We start from the raw sequence: 21135 nt of genomic DNA on the forward strand, positions 1-21135 counted from the left end.
AGAGAATTAGAGTACTGAATGTGAGACTCAATCACCCACCATTACTGGCTTTGAGAATGGCAGAGGGTTGAGCCAAGAATGCAGGCAGAAAAGACTTCCCGTGATCCTCTAGAATTGCCAGTCTTACCAATCCTCTGCCTTATAGCTCAGGGAAACTGTTTTTGGATTTTTGACCTACAGAATTGTAGGATAACTTTTTAAATTTTTAAATTAAATTACACTTATGGTAATTTACTATGAAAACAGGGTGCTATACAATGGCTTATACCATCCGCAGAATTTATTCATTGCTTCCCTCTTTGGTTCCTCTGGTGCACTTCCCCACTCGTCATGCTCTGGCCATCCTGGTCTTCTTTTGACACTCTCTGCTGAGCAATTGGTCTGCCTCAGAGACTTCCCCTTTTCTTAAGTGAGTTTTCCCTGATAGCATAGATCAGAGTTCACCAGCTTCAATGCCTGAGATGAGTACTCTAGGTTGTCATTTGTCTGAGGGGTTTTCCTAGAACATACAGACAGAAGGATGGAAGACTGAGTCACCAAACAGCAAATAGCCAAGCCAGGCGGGCTGATGAGCAGGTCACCATTATGAACCACAGGAGCTTGTTTGACAGGGGAATTCTAGGAAACAGCATAGAACAAACCTATTAGAGTAGTTTTAGTACATTTTACATACTTACTACATTTTTTCAGTAAATAGTAAATGATTTAATGAATGATCTCTTGTATGAATAGTATTCATTGTGTGGTACCCAACATGTAGCAAACTTCAGTAGATTTTCTTTGTTTTGCTATATGTCAAGTTTGTTAAGTCTGGGTAATCTTTTTTTTTTTTTTTTTCTTCTATTTGGTGTGCAGCTTCCAAGTAACCATTAAAGTTTTCTACTTAATCACCTGATGTCAGTTTCAGCCAAGTTGTTAATATTTTCTCCAGATCAAAGAATAGAGGTGAGGGAGCCTGGCCCATTCATTTGCCAAGTTTTCACTATACAGAGAAGAAATGGAACTACACTAAGCTGGAAGGAGGAAACATGTACTCGATAGGAAAATTCCTAGGTGATTTTGATATGTACTTTTTTCTTACAACATTAACATAATGAGCTAAAGCATTTTTAACATTCCATGACTCATTTCAAGCAATTATTATTTTTGTTACTCATATTTTTAAAATTACCTCCTTGGTCTATGAAGTATCTGGCATCACTTTTCCACCTCTGAATTCTGTGCATGTGTGTGTGATTTATGTTTATGTTCTTAGAAAGGCATTTACCACTCTTGTCTCTTAAAAGCAACTTTTTAAAAATCATAAAGTGTTAACATGTTATTCTGCTAAAAGCTTCAGATACTGTGTGGCACATGGCTTTTGTTCAAGAATTGCTCAAGGAATGACACTCAATATTTGTTTATATATGCAAGAAATGAAAATGTACCATAGAGCATCCATATGGAATAACATTACAAACACCATGATCCTTTCCATGTGTTCGTTCTATATGTAATAGTTATATGGGATGGAGCAGACAGAAGCCCTGTCAGAGTGGGTCACTGGTGACTAAGGAGTATGTTATATTTCTCAGATGCATTAGAATGGGCAAAATCTGGGAGCTACTCGTTGTTAAATCACACACACATGCACAGAATTCATAAGTGCAAAAGTGATGCCAGATACTTCACAGACAGAGGAGGTAATACAAAGGTCACACAAAGACAGTATTTTAACTTTATAATGCTTTCTATAATACTTGTCTGATTTTTGTGATGTCTTCATCTCAGTAATCTCAGGCTTATTGTCTTAAAGAGGAAAGATAAAGTCATATAAACATATGCACATGCACATACACACACACACACACACACAGACACTAATGCTCCATTTATATGAAAGGCCTTGAAATAGTTGGCCAATGAGATGAATACATTTTTCAGCTTTGTTTGTATGATTGGGTTTTGAGCTAATTTTTAATTTGTTTATTTTAAAAAGAATACAGAATTTCACAAAAATTGTAGGACATTAATACTAATTAATAGATTGTATATTGTTTGTTCAGATTATAAGATTTAGGCTTAAAAAACTGATCAGTCAAACAATGAAAATGCAAAATGTTCTTTTTGATGAACTTACAGAAATCAATAGTGTAGTTATCTACCTTGTGTGTGTGTGTGTGTGTGTATATATATATACACACACACACACATATATATGTATACCTATATATATATGTAATATTATATTTTCCCTTCTTTCTTTTTTCCTTTTCCTTCCCAATTGTTCCTTCCTTTTGAGCTCTTTGTTTTCCTTCATTTTCATAATATCTATTGTACATTTTGGATCTTATTACTCTATCAGTTTTTTTTAAATGGACATCTCAGATGTACATTAACTTCTCAGGTGAAGAAATACAAATGGCAAATAAACACATGAAGAAATGTTCAACATCACTGGTCATTTTAGAAGTGCAAATTAAAACAGCACTGCAAATCCATCTCACTCCAGAAAGAATAGCCGCTATCAAGAAAATCAACCAATAACAATTGTTGGTGGGGCTATAGGGGGAAAGAAACTGTTTTCCACTGTTGGTGGCCATGTAGTCTGGTACAACCACTATGGAAATCACTGTGAAGACTAGAATTTAAAATACTACTCAATGCAGCTTTTTCCTTTCTGTATATTTTCTCAGAAGAACTGAAACCAACATGCCACAGATATATATGTGTACCCCTGTTCATAGCAGCAAAATTTGTAATAATTAAATCCTGGAAATGGCTCAAATGCCTGCCAACCAAGGAATGAATTAAAAAAAGATGTGGTATTTTCATACAGTGGAGTATTATTCGACTATAAAGAAGGATAAACTTGAGACTTTTATAGGTAAATGGAGGCAACTTGAGAACATATTCACCAGTGAAATAAATCAAACTCACATGTATAAATATCATAATGTCTTCTCAGTGTAAAAAAATTAAGCTAATTTTCAGTGATTAGAAGGAAAGACATAAGAAATGAGCTATTCCTCTTCCCACAATTGGCAGCAGACCAAAGATAATGAAAGGTGCATGTAAAGCATTCTGCCACTCACTGTTAAATGCAATTATAGATTATTTCTGTACCTTTAAAAATGAAAACATGAAAACATATTGGGAGATATGTCAAGAAAGTTATTTGTTATACCCCCAACATATTGTAATTATTGACCATGTCTTAATTTTAATAAAGGAAACAGAAAGCAGGCCTCCATCTTTGACAAAATGATAGACTGACCTAAATTAAAAGAAGAGCACTATAAGAAGAGAAAGAAATATTTTTGTCCCTAAGGTGAAGAAGGTGGGACCTGGATTCAAAATTGGAAATGTTTGTGGCCTTTCGGTAGTGATCTGGAGATTAAGAGAGATGGGGCACAGACCGCAGTTCCCCTACAGTTCTCCTATGGTTATGGATGTCGAAATCATAACACAGAAACCCTTTTCCAGAGTGATTCAGAATGTATCAATACTCTCTCCCATCAATGTAGACCTTATGTTGGAACTTCTAAGTCCTTGAAAATGTGGGAAGGATGAGTGAGTCTCATATCATAGAGAAAATTTGACTGGGCTATTGGGAGAAAGGGTAGGGACAGGACAAGAGACCATCAGATATTAGAAAGAACCAATGTATCTTGAAAATATGATTAATACAAAGGGTGGCAAGAATGGAGGATTGCTAGCTCCCAAATAGATGAGAAAAGGATGAACTTTTGCTGCAAACTTCTCTTTCCTTTGCTAAACTTGGAGAAATATATTCTTTCATCTAAAAATTAATTTAACATATACTTGTTGATTATCTGCCTTGTGTCAGACACCACTCCAAGAAATGTGGTTCCCAAAAAGAACAAGATAAAGTCTTTAGTCATATGGAGTTTATATTTTACTAGGGAAGTAAAGTCAATCAATTCATCACAATGTAATTGGACCTTCATAAGAACTATAAACATAATAAAACTTAATGGAGATTAGTGAGTGTGAGTGTAAGTACTATTAAATAAGTATTGAGGTAAAACTTCTTAAAAACATAATATTGGAAGAATCTAGAATAATAAGAAGTAATTAAATTTCATAAAGACCAGCAAAAGCATTTCATGCAGAATGCAAGCAAATACTCCATTTCCATCATTCCACTTATGGATCTTATTATTAATTAACCTGACAAGCAAATATATACTGAAGATCTACCCTGCTAAATGTGGAAAGTGATGTAATACACATTCGTGAATAAGACTCATGCGATTCTCATGCTCATGTTTGTGATTTGGTAGAATTCTATAAAAGCTTTCAGGGCCTAATTCAAATATTTAGCCCATGTATCGCTGCATAAGCACAAAAACATAAAGCTAGGATGGTACGAACTCCCAGATTTTATGACCAAAAGATTGTCTATTATTCTTGGGAAAGCTATCTCAGAAAATGTTCTTAATTTCTGTTACCAGTCAGTCTTATTTTGTGACATCTTTACTGCTTTGTAACAACTAGAAGAACAAATATTACTTAGACTCATTAATATATTTATAGCTTCAGGCCACTACTCACCCTTAAGAACTTTGAGTGACAACATTTCTTGGTAGTAGAAAGCTGCACTATAACACTCTAACAAGAAAAGGGCTAAATTAATTGGTATTAAAATCCAGTTTCTTTTTCTGGAGGCATTCTTGTTTGGACACCTTCCACCAATAATTATAGAACAAAGATAAGACAGAAGTAACGCATAGGATAGTCATAGCTTGATGCCATCAGAAATTGAAGTCTATTTAGGCTAGTAAGTATAATATTCCTTATTTTTTAAAAATATTTTCACTGGTACATGTTTGCAGTACATAATGGTTACACATCTTGTGTGGAGCTGGTACATGTACATAGCACATCTTGGCTCCTTTTTTCTTTCCTTTTCCTTTTCTTCCAGCTCCTTCTGTCTCATGGTTCCCTCCCATTTTTGAAAGATCTGGCTCCCTATTACTCACTCTTTATTTTGATCTTCACTTTAATTTGGTTTTCTTGTATTAAAAAAAAAACCATGTGACATTTAAGTGTGTGTGTCTGATTTATTTCTTTTAACATGATGGTCTCAAGGTGCATCCATTTTTCTAGGAATAGCTAAAGTTTATCTTTAGGTACAGTCTACTTCATCATGTGTAAATACCATGTTTTGTTTATCCATCTATCTACTGATAGATATATTCTTGATATATCTTATTGATAACACAATACATTATTATTAATATTTTATTCATCAAATTTAATATAATTTTAGTTACTAATAATCCTTTAACAATACCCTCTATTTTAACACAAAAATGGTTGCAAATTACTTGTTGCTTTAGAAAGCCCCCAGGAAGAATAGCAAAATTATGTGGTGTGAGGCAGCAGAGAAAATTCTTAGAATGATGGGCAAGCCAACAAGAAGTTTAAAAACCTCCGTTGCATTTAAAGAAATACCTGAAAAGAGGAAGAAGCACCCGCTTTGCATGATTTGTTCTGAAAACTGACTGATAACTGACTCATACTGTTGAAACACTTTTCATGGAATATACTGAAGTCTTTGGGCTGGTAATAGCAGGGAGAAAACCGAGGGCTGGAATGATGTCTTGTGTTCAAGGAAAAGTGGAAAATCTCTTCTCTAGTTTCTCCCTTTCTGAGAGAGTTGTGACATTTTTGAGATGTCACTCAATCTGTGTAATAATATTATATCAAACACACTTTGCATAGAGCCCTACTATTTTATGCGCCCATGTACCTTGAAACTATTGCCAAGTCTGGTTAAATTAAGTGGAAATCACTGCATCCTGGTACTACTTTGCACTTCTGGTGCTACTGTTATTTTCTACCTTTAACCTCTTTCTTTCCTGAAACTCTGTTTTGATTTCCTACTCAAAACAGGAAACAAAAATGTGTGTGTGTGCGTGTGCATGTGCATGTACGTGCATGCGTGTGTGTGTGTGTGTGTGTGTGTGTGTGTGTGTGTGTGTGTGATAAATAGGGGGTACTTTTACATACCCTACTTAAGCTTATAACAGTGTTATTTTAAACAGTCTCCTTTTCACTGAGATAAATGCAAATTGTTTAACAAAGCTCCTCCTTTGACCCTCTTCTCTCTAGTATGTATTTCCTTTGTTGTGAGCAGTTGTACCAGTAGCTAATAAACGTGTGTTTAGGATGAAGGGACGTGATGATGCAGTAGAAACAATCTGGAGGCAGCTATGAGGCTTGGTACAAATTTGACACGTAACACAAGAAGTCAGTTTTCGTCTGTTAGATAGTTTAACAAATATTCATGGAGTATTTACTAAGCACTAGGTACCAAGCAACATGGTTTACTATCTATGTCATTAAAGAAACTACTTAGAATAACCTTTATGATCTCAATTATGTTACTGGTCTAGAAAAAATAAATGAAATATAAACTAGAAGAAATAAAGACTTAAACTTACCATTCTTTTGTCTTGAGAACTATTCAAGTCATAGAGTTGTATTTGAATAAACTGTAGTAAAAGAAATATCAGGAAAGAATGTTTCCTTGTGTGAGCGCAAGAATCATTCAACAATGAAATAAGTTTTTCACTCTTCAGTAAGAGCCAGAATGTGCATTAACTACTGTACTATCAAATGAGAAGCTCAACCACTGTGGAAAAGGGAAATTCTTGGAACTAATTGGCTAGTGAATGGAATTTACATGTTATGTCCTCTTCACTTTGAGTACAAAATTTAACACAAGTCCAAATCTTGAGCTAAAACTTCCTAACTAGGACCAATACCACCCAACCATGTGCCAAAAACTTGGAGACCCTACTAAGTATATATAGTAAGATATCCAGTCTTCAGATAAGGCTTATCTACATACCTAAAGGAGCATCTAGCTAATACACTTTGCCATTGCAGAATAAATTAGGAGATAATGAGCAATAGGAGTTAATCTTTCTTCTGTGGTTCTGAGCCGGAGAATAGGACATGGCAGACTGGTTGGGGAAGAAGGCATAATTTGTTAATTATAAAATCCCAGGACATCTGTGCAGAACAGTTCCCAAAGCCCTGCACGTGGACTTCTTGCAAGAACTGAAGCAAGTTTTCGATGGGATGACCTAAACTTGACAGCAGCTTCAGGAAGGGGGAGATACAAAAGTACAGTTGACACTGAGCTTTTTTCTACTGTGTTCTTCTATAGTATCCTGATCCTGTCTTGCAGAGTGAACTTCTTTTCCTATTTTTACTTGCCCTAACTTGCTCTGCAGAGCCTGTTTCTTTTTCTACTTTTAAAACATATAAAACATGACTACCGTTTGCACTTGTCTTCACCAATTCTTTTTTCAGTATTGAAAGGACCTAGAAACTGCCTCTGAAAGGGGACTCCAGCACCCTCCAGCCTGGTAAGAGTTGTGTCACCAAACAGTACAAGGAAATTCCCCAAATCAGAGATGGGAAACCTCAACTCACCACATCCGGGGCTGAGTTGTAGGTTTACTTACCTCCATCACAGAAAAAGAAGTTTCACCATGCCACAATAAGAGGAATAAAGATTTTGAGGCAAAACTTTAAAAGTACATGCGCAAAGAGAATAAAGTGGGGCTCTCAAAGAGGCAGATGCATTGTGGCCCCCTGAGTTTGGGGGGTTGGAAATCTGAAATTTGTGTATGTATGGGAAGCAGAGTTTCATTTGTAGGTGAAAAGTGATGAACTGTTCTACAGGTGAAGGGTTATGGCCTGTTCACAAGTGAAAGGAATGTTTTATAGAGGAAAGGGGATGGAACATGCACAAGTGAGAAGGTAATGGCCTATTCTACCTGTGAAAAGCATGATCTATGGTTGAAAATTAGAGTCCTCCACTTACAGCCTTATTGTGTCTTTAAGATCTTTAGAAAATGACCAATGATGATGAATATTTTTTTCATGTATTTATTTGCCATTTGTATTTCTTCATCTGAGAAGTGCGTATTCATCTCAGATGCCCATTTTTGGAATGGAGCTTTGAATTTTGGGGGTCTGAGTTTTTTTTAATTCTTTATATGTTTTAGATAAGAGTCAATCGAATGAGATAGACAATTCTTTTTAAGGAAACAAGAGACATTGTTGATAACCTTGTACTCTGTTTTACATCAGGTGCAATGTCTATCCTTAGTTTTGACTGACAGCTTTGTTTTGCCATATTTGATTTTATTCTCTCCCCCCCCCCAAAGTAATAAGAACTAAGGAGTAATAAAACCCAAAATGTGTAAATTTTGTTGTAAAAAAGAGAGAGAAAAAAAGTGCTCTAAAGGATACAACAGCAAGTGTGTTTGGGGTGTTAAATAGCTGACCATATTAATGTTTTTGGTTGGATCATTGAACACAACTGTTTGCAGTCTCACTGTTTGAGTGTCCACTTTGTATGCTTTGATACTGTGACTTGAGCATCTCTAAGATGATAATATGTAATCTATTAACTGGTGATTTCTTTGTGTTATTTTCTTGTAGTTCTGTATTACTTGTACCCTTACACCACTTTGTTTTGTTTTTGTTTTTTCTCTTTTTCCTTTTAAATAAAATTTAAAAAAAAAAGATCTTTAGAAAAACATTTCTTGAGTGATTATTTTAGAAATAAAAAAGACTTTAACAACTTCTAAATCCCGAAGCTGCTGGTTTTTTTAAGTGCAATTTTAAAATTATGATTTTCTTTGTCTTCCTTTACCTATCTTTATTTCTTCTATCCTTCCTCAGTAGCACAAACAAAAAGGAGAGGAGAAAAACAAGAAAGTGAAAAAAAAAAAAAAACGAAAAGAAAACCCCATTTTGTAAATCAGATAAATGAAACTTTTCTAATATAAACTTGAAGATGATGTTTAAGAACAATATTCCAGGTAGATGCGTCAGATATTGTTATGGATGTGCTATTGATTCCTTTCTACTCTCTTAGTAGAAGAAATAAACTCTGGCGTGTGTCTGTGCTTTGTTTACATTTGAATCTGATACTTTCTGTCATGAGTCATGAGTTAGTCATTTACTACCACTGGACCTTAATTTTGTCATCTAAATATGGATAAGGTTGGGTTTCATCAATGTTTTTCAATCTGTGCTATTGCATTTTTAGCATCGCTAAAATAAATACTGTAAAATAGCATAATGATAGAATTCTACCTGTGGGATTGTTTTTAAGGGATAAATTAGATGATACATGGAAATACCTTATACCAGCCCATAGAAATTACTTGATGGTTTATTATCACTAGGTTCTGGTCATGTTTCCCCCAACATCTATAACATTACCATCTCATTTTCTTACTGAACATTTTAAGCTCCACAGCTCAATTAGAAGTTCAGTATGTTTTACAAAATGCCTTTGTGGACTGTTAACCAGAGGAACACTGAAGTGGTGGATCCCAATGGATTCTCAGTCTGTGCCTGCCTTGCTAACCTGCTGCCCTGTGAGCTGATTTTGCCTCAAAGTGGAAACAGCAGCCAAATGGTCTCTTCACACACATGCAACATACACACATCTCTTTGCGTTAGTTCCCTGTTCCATTAATACAAAGCAACTGGGTGAAGCTGATTTTCACTGAAGTTTTGGAGTAATGGAAGGAAATAGGGTAAAATTATCGCATACACTAGAATAGCTTGTGCAATAATTTAAGATACAATATTAAGGAACACAGCTTTTTCTCTGCCTCTGGTTCTGATTTTTAGGTGTTGACTATTGGGTTCTGATCTCTTCTATTGTCAGAGCAGCCCCAACAGAATTACACAAAGGATGTGGGAATCTGAGCTGGACCCACCAAGAAGGTTCTAGATTCTCATCACAGAAAAAATTTCAGAACACATCAATAAGAACCATAGAAATATATTATTAGGCAGAAGTAGAGTACATGCTCAGAGAAAAACAGAGTAGGGCTCTCAATAGAGAGACACATTAAGTCTGGAACAGGGAATACTTCAGAGTTTGGGAGTGTAAATCTGCAGAAAACTGGACTCAGTTTAGAGATTAAAAGAGAGGTTTGTTTACAAGTGAAAAGCTCCTTATACAGGTGAAAGATGATAGCTCATTTATAGGTGAAAGACACATTTTCACAAGAGACTAATGATGGTCCATTTAACATCAACTAGTTTAATCTATTTGCTTTGTTTAAGGGAATTGGGTGTGATAAGACTGGAAATGGAAAAACAAAGCAACCAACCCTGGGAGGGTAAAGTCCTCTTAGTATAAAAATACGAATTTGAGATATGAATAATTTTGAAGAGTTTTGTGTCCTGCAAGCACAACTCTGTTAAAGGTCAAATTATAAAATAATTATTTCCCTTGTCTCCTGTCCACTTGTTTTTATTTTCCTCTGTTCTACCACTCTTTGATTTTTCTCTTCTCCTTACCAACCTAGCTTTCTATCCCCACATTCTTAGTGTTTATAATGAATACATGAGTTTCATTTTCCACCCTTACCAAAGTTGAACTCTGATACTGTGTAAAGAAAGACCAACCCTTTTATTTTGGTAGAGTACAAAGTTTGGGGAGAAACTTTGAAATTATAGTTCTTACTGCAACATGATCGCAATTTAAAGCTAAGCTTCTATGTCTGAAGAGAGTTTAGGGAAGAAGTATAAAATGATAAGAAAAAAATAGCATAAATTCTTCCCCTACTTAGAAAGAAATATTTTGTCATCCAGCTTTCTTTTCTCCTTCCCAATATAAACATTATCATTGCAATTTCTGTTCTAATATTTAAAACAGTAGAACACTATGCTACTTTTCAGAAGCAAAGGATGATGTGATAGTCAATGCTTTGTATCAACTTGAGAAGTTCAAAGCTTAACTAATTTACTCAGCACATCTACATGCTAGAGTGTAGAGGACATGCCCTTATTGCTCTAGGATGTTGTTCCTTGTGTCAACTTGAGAAGTTCAGAAATTTAACTAAATGAGTCAGCAGGGGATTGGGGTCCTCAGTTTGTAAACACTTTGAAACTATGCAAGAGGAGGGCATGGAGATGGTGTGAGCGCCATACCCATCCCAAAGGGGATAACCTGTGCACAATATGAGGGAGGAAAAGAGGCTTACTCCCCTCTTTTGAACTTGTTGCTCTTGCTGTCTTCTGATCCTTGAACTGTTATTACCTCTTACCCGCACCACTCTGCCTTGGAGCCAGCTGATTATGGACTGAGATCTCCACAAACTGTGAGCTAAATAAACCTTTTCTTTTTTAACTTTTGGTGTTGGCTATTTTGCCTCAGCAATGAGAGAAAATAACTAAGATGGAGACTCCACATCCTTGTCCTTTCACTCAAAGTCCATGTCCCCCAAATTATCCTGGTGGTATCTCAGCAGGACCACAGACAGCTTCTTGTATTTAATTTATCTTTTATTTTTATTCATATAATTGCAATATATTCTGATCACATTTGTCATAAAGAATTAGTAGCATTTCTTAAACTATGTATAGAAACACCATTTTAATTTTTTTTCAAATTTCTCAAGAAATGATAATTTTGAAAATACAAATGAATTCCAGAAAACAAAATAAAAACAAAGGCACTCATGCAATCCTCAGGGTTTTGAAAAGTGAAATGCAGCAGGTAAAAGAGCTACCAAATTGTGTAATACATTTCTAAATGGATACTTTTCATTTCTGTGCCTATCTTGAAGCTTTTGAGTTAAATAGTTTATGTGATCATTTATTTTGAACTTTGTGGCCAGCACTGAAATGGTAACATTCTCCTAGAGAATCTTAATACCACAATTCAGGCATGAATAAATGTGCATATACAGCTTGTGTTTAGAAAATACAAGTTGTTTCTGAAAGCAATTTACATGGGAAACACTTTCCTAACCCAAAAGTCTTCACTGATCCAATTCCTACTCCCCACATGGTGGTGTCATAGAGATGGGTGCAGGCACTTTTTGAAATGTACTGGAGGATGTTTCAGTGGTTACTAAAATCTTCTCCCTTTTAGAGTGCCTTAGGGTTCGTTTAATTTATTCTGAACCCTGAGACTAGGACTTCGCAGTAAGTTAGTGGATGACAGATTTTTTCTTATGAAATTCAATTATTTTTAAGTGTTTGGTTTTCAAAAAGTTGAGTAATGCCGAAAATAACAGTATGAAAAACAGAAAAACGCGATGGTTACTTATAGTGTGCAGGCTTTCCTCAGAAATAAACTATTTTTAAAAAAAGGTAAAACAAGAGCAGGTCTTCAGACTTGAGAGCTCTAGCATTTAACAGACATTCAAGAGCTTTGTTCTTACATTTAAGTGTTTATATCTGCTTGTGGTAGGAAACGAGTTGGAAAGTGTAGGGCAGAGGACTAAAGTCTTGTTTTTTCGTGAGGATTCAATTCTGCAAAGTGTCTATAGAGACCTTTTCTGTAAGACTGCCTCACCTTTTTAAGCTGACCTCTTGTTCTTCTGTTTCCGCTCCCCAATCTCCCAGTGACAGAGAGTTAGCTGGGTGGAAGGAAGAGAGAGCTTTTGTTCAATTCTTCAGTGTCCACTCCCTACACAGTTCATTCCAAATTCAGCTCTACACTTGTATTGGTTACTTTTCTCTCAATGCTAAGACAAAATTCCTGATGTCCCAAATTAAGGCGGGAAAGGTTTATTTAGTTCACAGTTTGTGAACTCCATAGTCAGCTGACTTCGAAGCAAGGTGGCGTCACACAGTTCAGGATAGCAGAAGGCAGCAGCGTGGCAGAAGACAGGAGAAGCAGCAAGAACAAAGGAAGGAGGACAGCCTCTTTGTCCCCTATCTTGTAAGCAGGCTCTCCACCCATAGGATCTCTGTGCCCTCCTTTTGCACAGATCCTGGATGTCTCCTAAGTGGGGAACCTGACCCCAGGCTGAGTCATTTAATTAAGCTTCTATATTTCTCAGTCCTCGAGTTGACACAATGTATCAGCCATTACAACCTTCCAGTTTAGGTTTACATATGTAAAGTGGAAACCAGGGCCAGGTGATCCTTAAACCCTCTATAGACATTTTTTAGAATTGAAATAATTTTATGTTGCATTAGACTTCTTCACTTTATCTGGAAACATAGATTTGACCTGATCTCCACAAATTGTTTTTTGATATCCCTCAAGAGATCGTTTGATGAAATAGAGCAGATTGAAGAAAAACACACTTTCCTTAGATATCAGTCCTTAGAGTTCATCAGCTCCAGGAAAACTCAAAAAATGTAATTGTGTCTAGAGCTCATTTATAGATGTCAGTCATTATTTTATTCTTTTTTGCATTATCCCAACTGACTCAAGTTTTTGTAAAATGGTGCTTCATTTTAGACCACCATAGGCCCCTGTCAGACTCAGTCGAGCTTCATTTATTGAACAAATGGAATATCAAATGTGTGTAAGGTAAGAACAGTGCAACTTTATCTGAGATACAATCTCTTCCTTTTGAGAAGAGTGGGGAGCTCAAACTGTTTTTAAGGTTAGTAACTGAACTTCTTACCTACCCAAGTCTGTGAAATATTCACAAGTAATACACACCAGAAGTTTTATTTTAAAAAATAATTGTTATATTTGTCTGATTTTTTTTATTTTACCAAGGACCTTAAATGAGTGAAATTCCTCTCATGCACACTAAGAGTAGTTCCTTAGTAGACTAGAGTTTTCTGAAGAAAGGAAAATTTAGCCATCAGTGGGTGTTCAGAATCTACAACATTTCCTGGCATATTGTAAGGTCTATAAATGTTGAATTATTGGATACACAGAAAAAGAAAAGAAAAGCTCTGCTTGTTTCTCCTTTAAATAGCTCATGGTCATGCTGCTATTTATTATTTGTAAAGTTTAACTCTCTGTGAATTCAGTCAGCTCCCCGGAGTTCCATGTCGCTTTATCAATATGAAAAATGAAAGAGAACTAGCATCTTACCAAACTTAGCTTAAACATGGGGTTTCTTACCCTTGAATAAATGGTGGTATATCTGCAACTTAAATAAAATGTAATGGCATTAATGTAAACCCAAGAAGCATCACAACCCCATCCATTATTGTTTCTTTCTCTAATCGACACCTAAAACATATAGCGCTATACTACCTGGATTTCCATGTGTGCAGCATGATGTTAGGGGATGGCAATCATTTTGAGTCACAATCTCTTGATCTGAAAATGAAATAACAATAGTGACCTCCATTTGCAAGCAGTGTGTAAAGATGAATTGAGATATTTATATTTTAAAGAGTTTATTATATTTGAGTAATTACTGATTCATGAGTGTGGTATCAACAGACTTTAAGTAGTTCAGAACTTCACCAAGAGGACTCATGAGAAAAACTGTTCTCAGAAGTAAAAGAGAATCTAAAAGTTTCTCTCTGGCAAAGGATATTTCTGGTACCCCAGTGAATGACTGAAACCACAAATTATTCTGAATATTATGTTTATTCGTTATATTTTGTCCTATATACACACATCAAAGATAATGTTTAATCTAAAATTAGGTACAGTAACAGATTAACAACAGCTAACAATAAAATAGGAAAATTGTGACAACATACTATAATAAAACTTACATGGTCTCTTTCTCAAAATACCTTTTTACTACTCTTACCCCGCTTTTAGTGATGATGTGAGATTGTATAATCCTTAGTAAGATGAAAGATGGTGAACCACACAAGTATTTTTCCCAGTGTAAGATTTTGTCTTTTTTAATAAGCCCAAACTTTTACTTTTTCTCTTACGTAAGTCACTTTACGGGTTATCTTTGGCATACTCTAATATCTAGCATGGTTTGTGTTTGGAATCATCATTCAGTAAAATAAATGTTACTTGAGCATATGTGCTGAGCATATGTAGCACCATGACAGTTCACCTAGAAAGCAAGATGGCTACTAAGTGCTTAATAAGCAGGTACTGTACACAGCGTGGATACGCTGGAAAAACAGGGATGACGCATTTCCCAAGCAAGATAGAGCTGGATGGTACAAGCTTCATCATACTACTACTCTCCAGTGATGGTCAATTTGAAACACAAATCTCTGGAATTTTGCATGTAATATTTTCAGAAATGGTTGATCATAGACACCAAAAGGGTGGAAAACGAAACTGAGAATAAAAGTGGATAAATTAAATTGGGAAGACTTTAGTCAGAGGTTAGAGGGCAGTTTCTGAATTCTACTTGTCATTTTCCCATGCGAAATCCATTTGTTCTGAGTTGGGTTTCTATTTGCTTATACAAGAACCTAAAATACAGAAATCATCTTATTATGGTGGCCCCTACTTAATGTTTTTTAGCAGTAGTAAAGGCTATTTATGAAATGCTTACAACGCAGTCTCACACATAGTAACTGTTTAATGACATATTTAGTGACATGTAGTGATTGTTTAATGACATGTTTAGAAACATGTTTAATGTTAGCTTGCTGTAAAAGGTTTTTTAAGCACATGTTTACATTTCTTTAATAAGTTGTTCTTTTTTGATCACTTAATGTTAAATGGAACACTTTATGAAAGTTGTGCTTCATTTACATACAAGAATGATTACTAATTGTGAGTCTGTCTCCCTCAGTTGTAGATAATTGAAAGGAAATATAACCCTAAAGTTCTACATACTGTTTAGGTGACAAAAGGATGGGAAACTGTATATTAGCAATTATAACAGTTTCAGTTGCTATCTAGGGCTCACATCTTGAGTCCCCCACATAATTTTACAAAGAGTAAAGGTGTCTTAAAGATGTGTATTATTATTGGCAAGGAAGCTTCTCATAAAATTCAGGTAAACTAATTTTTCATAGGCATCATTCCCTGACCTATGTTACTTCTACCTTTTTACAAGATATAACAACACAATTCATTTTTGATTAAGCCACACAGCAGGACAAAATTCTGTTTATCCTCAAAATGATTTATCTAAATCACCTCAGTGTGTAATATCCAGTAAAATATTGAGCCTTTCTTAATTTAATATACAAGTGTCTGACAGTACTGGTAAATAGCACATATATCCAGATTCAAAAGCACTCCAAAATTTGTGGAAGAAGCATTATATTTGCTAAGCTATATAACACAAGATTGAAAATGAAGTGCAAGTATATCTTCAACAAAGAAGGATGTTTTTCACTTGCTGCAAAAATTTAAGCTTTCATTTTTGTGGTTACTGAGCTTTGTGGAAAATAATTGCTGATTATTTTGTCACGTTTCTCGTTGAGTTTACATGTCTTTTACCTACTTTTTTAAGGAAAGTCAATACATTACCATAATTGTGGCAGCAATATTAAGGAGCTCACAATACTCTATTACTATAAGGGATGTTTTTTGTATCAGAAGATTTCAATTATCGTAAGTCTGTTGCTACTCTAATTTCTTACTCCTTTTAACAGATTTCCTCCAAAAGAAAATTTTGTATAGGAAAAGTACATTTTTAAAAACATTGAATTCGCATGGATTTATGACCAAGAAACCTATCACTGATTTGAGATGTGAGCATATATTCTTATTTCTTATTTAAATCTGATGAGTCTGCTCCAGAGCAAATTTTTCTGAAACACTTCTCTCTTTCCCTCAAATAATTTAGGATGTTTCTGGATGACATTTACTGTCTGACTTTCAGATTTTTGGATTGCAAAATAATGGACAGTTTTCTCCTTTTTGTTTTCTACAAAAGCCTAGAACTTAACTTTCCTTAAAGTTTTACTTCCTTTTTATTTCAGCTACATTGAAACAATATACCCTTCTGATATTTGACATAATGAATAGAGTTTGGAACTCATTCATTTGCTATTTCATTTTAGTTTTAGAAAGTGTACTGCTGTTTGTAGGTCTCTTCATAATATTTTTAATAGACCATGAGAGTGAGTAAGTATCAGTGTATAAAAGATTTCTAGCTCTAATAGAACATACATGTTTCTGCAAATCTTGGTTGTCTTTCTTGTCTCCTAAAGATTGGAAATAATTATAACTACTATGATACCTTGCTAAACATAAATTCAAGGACTGTCTTGAGGTTCAAGGCTGACATTTTTCTAAAGGACTTTAATATTGTGAGTTAAAATTATGACATATTATTTCTAAGACATTAATGCCCTATTTGTAATCTGTCTTATATAGTATTGAGGGTTATAAGTTTGTGTGAGAGCTTCCAGAGAAATCTCACCTGTCATACACGCTGTTTTTTAAAGGTAGAGTCTCATTCTGTTGCCCAGGTTGGCCTTGATACTCCTGCCTTAACCTCCTTTGTTACTTTTCCTTTTAATAGAAGTAGAACTGTTATAAATAATATAATTGGTTTCTGAAATGTGTGCCATATTAATTTTCCATTGCTGCTCTAACAAAATAGCACACATTTAGTAGTTTAAAAGAACATTAATTGATTCTTACAGTAATGTAAAAGTCTGACACCAGTCTTCCCAACTAGTCACAGTATCAAATGACTGTTTGCTTTCTAAAGGGTTAAGGGAGAACACATTTCTTTCATTTTCCAGCTTCTAAAGGCTGTCTGCATTCCTTGACCAATAGTCTTTTCTTAATCTTAAAAACCAGGAGTATTAGGCCTTTCTAATCATCCTACCATAGTCATATGTCCTTCTTACCTCATTTACTTCTATCAGGAGGTGCTCTCTGCTTTTAAGAACCTGTGTAATTAGATCTGATGTTCCATCAAATTTTCAATGCTTTAGTTTCCTTCTACTGAAAAATAGAAGATTATAGCTGCATAGTAAAACTCGAGTTAACACAAGATGTGATAAAAAAAATAAGGTTCATGTTTAAATTTTTAATAATATTACAGTGAAAGGATGCATTGCCATTGATGCTTCTCAAAATACTTCCTCTCATTTTGAACGCTCATATTTCATCATTCTTACAGCTTTGATGTGATTTTGAATGTCTTCTTTTTTGAATGTCTTTCATGGTGCTGTTGTGGCTGCTTTGCTGTTCTGAATCCTTTGAAAACTTTTAAACTTCGTGGTCATTTTATCATTGAGGAAGAACCAGAAGTTCCACAGTAGCAGATTTGGTGAGAGGTGGGTGAGAACACGCCATGTTTTCCCCAGGCTGCCCTTCCATTAGTGGCATTTGGTGTCAGCATTTGCTGCATTTTTGATAATGCCCCCTCAATACACAAATGAAAGAGGACTTCTAGAACTTCTTTCTGCAAGTGTTAATAGTAACACTGTTCACAATAGCTAAACATTTGAAGTGGCCTATTTGCCCATAGACAGAAGAATGGATAAAGAAAATGTGGTTTTTTAAACACAATGAAATATTACTCTACCATAAAGAAAAATAATTTTGAGCCATTTGTAGGAAAATGGGTATATTTTGAGACCATATGTTAAGTAAAAAAAATCAAACATCTAAGATTGAATATTACATCATTTCTTTTATATGAGAAACCCAAAGTATAAATAATTTAAAGGTAAGCTAAAAGTTATACTATAAGAACAAAGAAGAGAAAGGTCTTTTACAAATGGGAAGGGTACCAAGATATGGAGGGAGGCAGGATAGAGGAGAGATCACTTCAAAAACTGAAATATAAAGACAAAAAATGCAAAGCAAAAACAAACAAACAGAATAAAGAGTTTAGCAATTATGAATAATTTTTTTCTGGAGGAAAAGAAGTATTAGAAGTACAATACAAAATTAATAAACCTAAAACATACATCTAGGAAGTTCAAATACAAATTAATTGGATTAATATCCTCCCCCCACACACAAGTATGCATATATACACACACTTACACTTAGGCATATCATATTGTAGCTTCAGAAAAATCAGAGAAAGACAAAGAAAATTTTTAAATCAGACTGAAGAACACATCAAACACTTTAAATTTAGAAGAAAAGTAGCAAAAATTATAGCAATTTGTTCATTAAAAAGCAGAAAAAAGCTTCATGAAGAAATGAAAAGAAGTGACAAATACAGTGCTGAAAAATTTCAATTACTTTTTATAATTCTGAATTTAGTAAATTGTGTCCTGACATGAAAATCTTATACCATCCAAAGAAGCAAATTAATCTCTAGCAGTCCGGCTCTACAAGAAATATTAAAATAAATTCTTCTGTCATGAGTAAAATTACATAGATCAGAAAATTTGATCTATTTAAGTAAAAGGAAAGAAAAGAAAGAAACAAAGATAAAATAAAATTTTATATTTTATTTATAAATATTTAATCATGTGAAAATTGAAACACATTAAAATAGCAAGGACAATTTTTAATACATGTAAAAGAGCTTTATCTGAAGTACTAATAGTAAGGTATTGATGAGTAAAGCACATGAGGGGCTGGGGATTTAGCTCAGCAGCATAAGCACCTGCCTTGCAAGCAGGCAGTCGTGAGTTCGATCCCCAGTACCAATAAAAAGACAAAAAAAAAAAAAAAAGTAAAGCACATGAAAAAGTGAAAAGAATAAAGGGTATAGACAGAAATGAGATATTAGGAGTGTTATACAATTATAATGCTAACGAAAATTCCATACACTGACAATACCAGTCATAGTGAAGGTGAAAAATAACCAAGACACTCTTGAATTCAGTTAGACAAAACTATAGTGATGAAGAAGAGATTTGTGGCTGCTGAGGCACATGGAGTTGCTATAGACTGTCGTGGTTAGGGTGGGATGTCAGCTGGATTGGCTCTGAGATCTGCTAAGGGGATTAGTAGAGGCACTTCTGCCTGGGTCTGGAGGGTTGAAGGAGACCTGTACTTTGAGTCTGTGCCTGGCCCCTTGTCCTCCTGTGCTCCGTTTCCTTCTGCCATGAACTGAGCATCTTTGCTCTGGTAGGTCTTCCAGCATATTTTTGCCTTGCAGCCAAGGACTGACTTTCTGAACTTTGAGCCAAATTAAACATCTCCTCCTTTAGGTTGTGAGTGTTGGGTATTGTAGTTCAGTGACAGTAAAGCTGACTAATACAGAGGCTATGACTACAATGCTATAGCATGAGAGTATTTCAGAGTGAGGCATACCCTCTGCACTTAGATGCGGGCCATGTTTTTCCAAGTCCATATATGCATTGAAGTCATAAGCCCATACCAAAAATGTCAGTGCTGTGGTGTGTATTCTAAAAATAAAATAAGCAAAAGTAATAAGTTTAGGTCCAAAGCCAGGCCTGCTAAAGCAACAATAACTACATTTCTCATATTTTTTGCTTCTCAGGCCTTACTAGAAGATTCTTTCCCCTATTCCCTCTGTTTAAAATATTTATTGGTCAAGGATGAAAGAAAAAGTACAGCTGTGATACTGCCATAAAGTATTTATAAATATTTAATTAATAATCAAGTTATAAAATTCTATTTAAGCTTCAAAGATGTTACAATTTTCTTCTATCCTTTTTGTCTTCCTCTTGTTTCAGTATTGCATCCAAATATAAATAAGAAAACAAAAATTTACCTTTAAGTATTTTTCTAACTGACTATAAACTATATGGAAGAAGGTACATTAAAAACAATAGAAGAAAGAGGCAGATAAATTACGCTTTTAGAATTAATCTGAGCATGATTTAAGTTCCTTAAAGTGAGAGCAACTGTAAATTCATGACCTCACTATTTCTTTATAAACATAAAGAAAGGTACTAGCAGAAAAAAGTGAGAGAAAATTAGTACCTGCTCACAGAGACAGCAAGGTAGAATGGATACATCAGGATTCCTCAACTGTGACACCGTGGACATTTTGGTGTGGACAGTTCTTTGCTGAGGTACAGGGGTTCCTGCTCTGTTCTTGCCAGATGTTGAGCAGCTTCTATGGTGTCTAATAATAGTATTAGACAATGAGTATTAATAATAGTAACCCCGCCCAACTCTTAGGACAGCCAAAAGCATCTCCGTATACTGCCAAATTTCCCTGCAGAGGACAGGAAGGCAGAATCTTTTCATAATGAGTCACAGATACCGCAAGGGACTTTAGGCCAAAGTTTCATCGTACGTCTCCATTTATTAGCTAAGTATTCTTGAAGAAACCATGTAACTGACTATTGATCTCATATAGCAGTAAAATAGGCAGGGACTATTTCCTAGGAGTTCCATGAAATTCTAATGAGTTAGTATATGAAATATGAATAGTAAATGGTATTATTAGTGACTAACACAAACATAAACCATGGATTATAATTGTGATTTTGAAACAGCTTTGTAAGAGACAAAACTAATGTAGTGTAGTACGGCTCTTAGCCTGCAAACCATGTTTAACAGTGACAGACTTGTCACAGTTGGGGGAGGGCTACTCTTGG

At 34.9% G+C, this 21135-nt stretch overlaps 1 pseudogene; it reads right to left on the reverse strand.

Moving 5' to 3' along the window:
- LOC100722078 (glyceraldehyde-3-phosphate dehydrogenase-like) overlaps window positions 1-20648 on the reverse strand; it is a 45203-nt pseudogene extending 24555 nt beyond the window's left edge.
- Between the last annotated feature and the right edge of the window lie 487 nt (window positions 20649-21135).

Source organism: Cavia porcellus, unplaced genomic scaffold (genome assembly GCF_034190915.1).
Source record: "Cavia porcellus strain 051 isolate PalLab524CR breed Dunkin Hartley unplaced genomic scaffold, mCavPor4.1 scaffold_11, whole genome shotgun sequence".
NCBI classification, from domain to species: domain Eukaryota; kingdom Metazoa; phylum Chordata; class Mammalia; order Rodentia; family Caviidae; genus Cavia; species Cavia porcellus.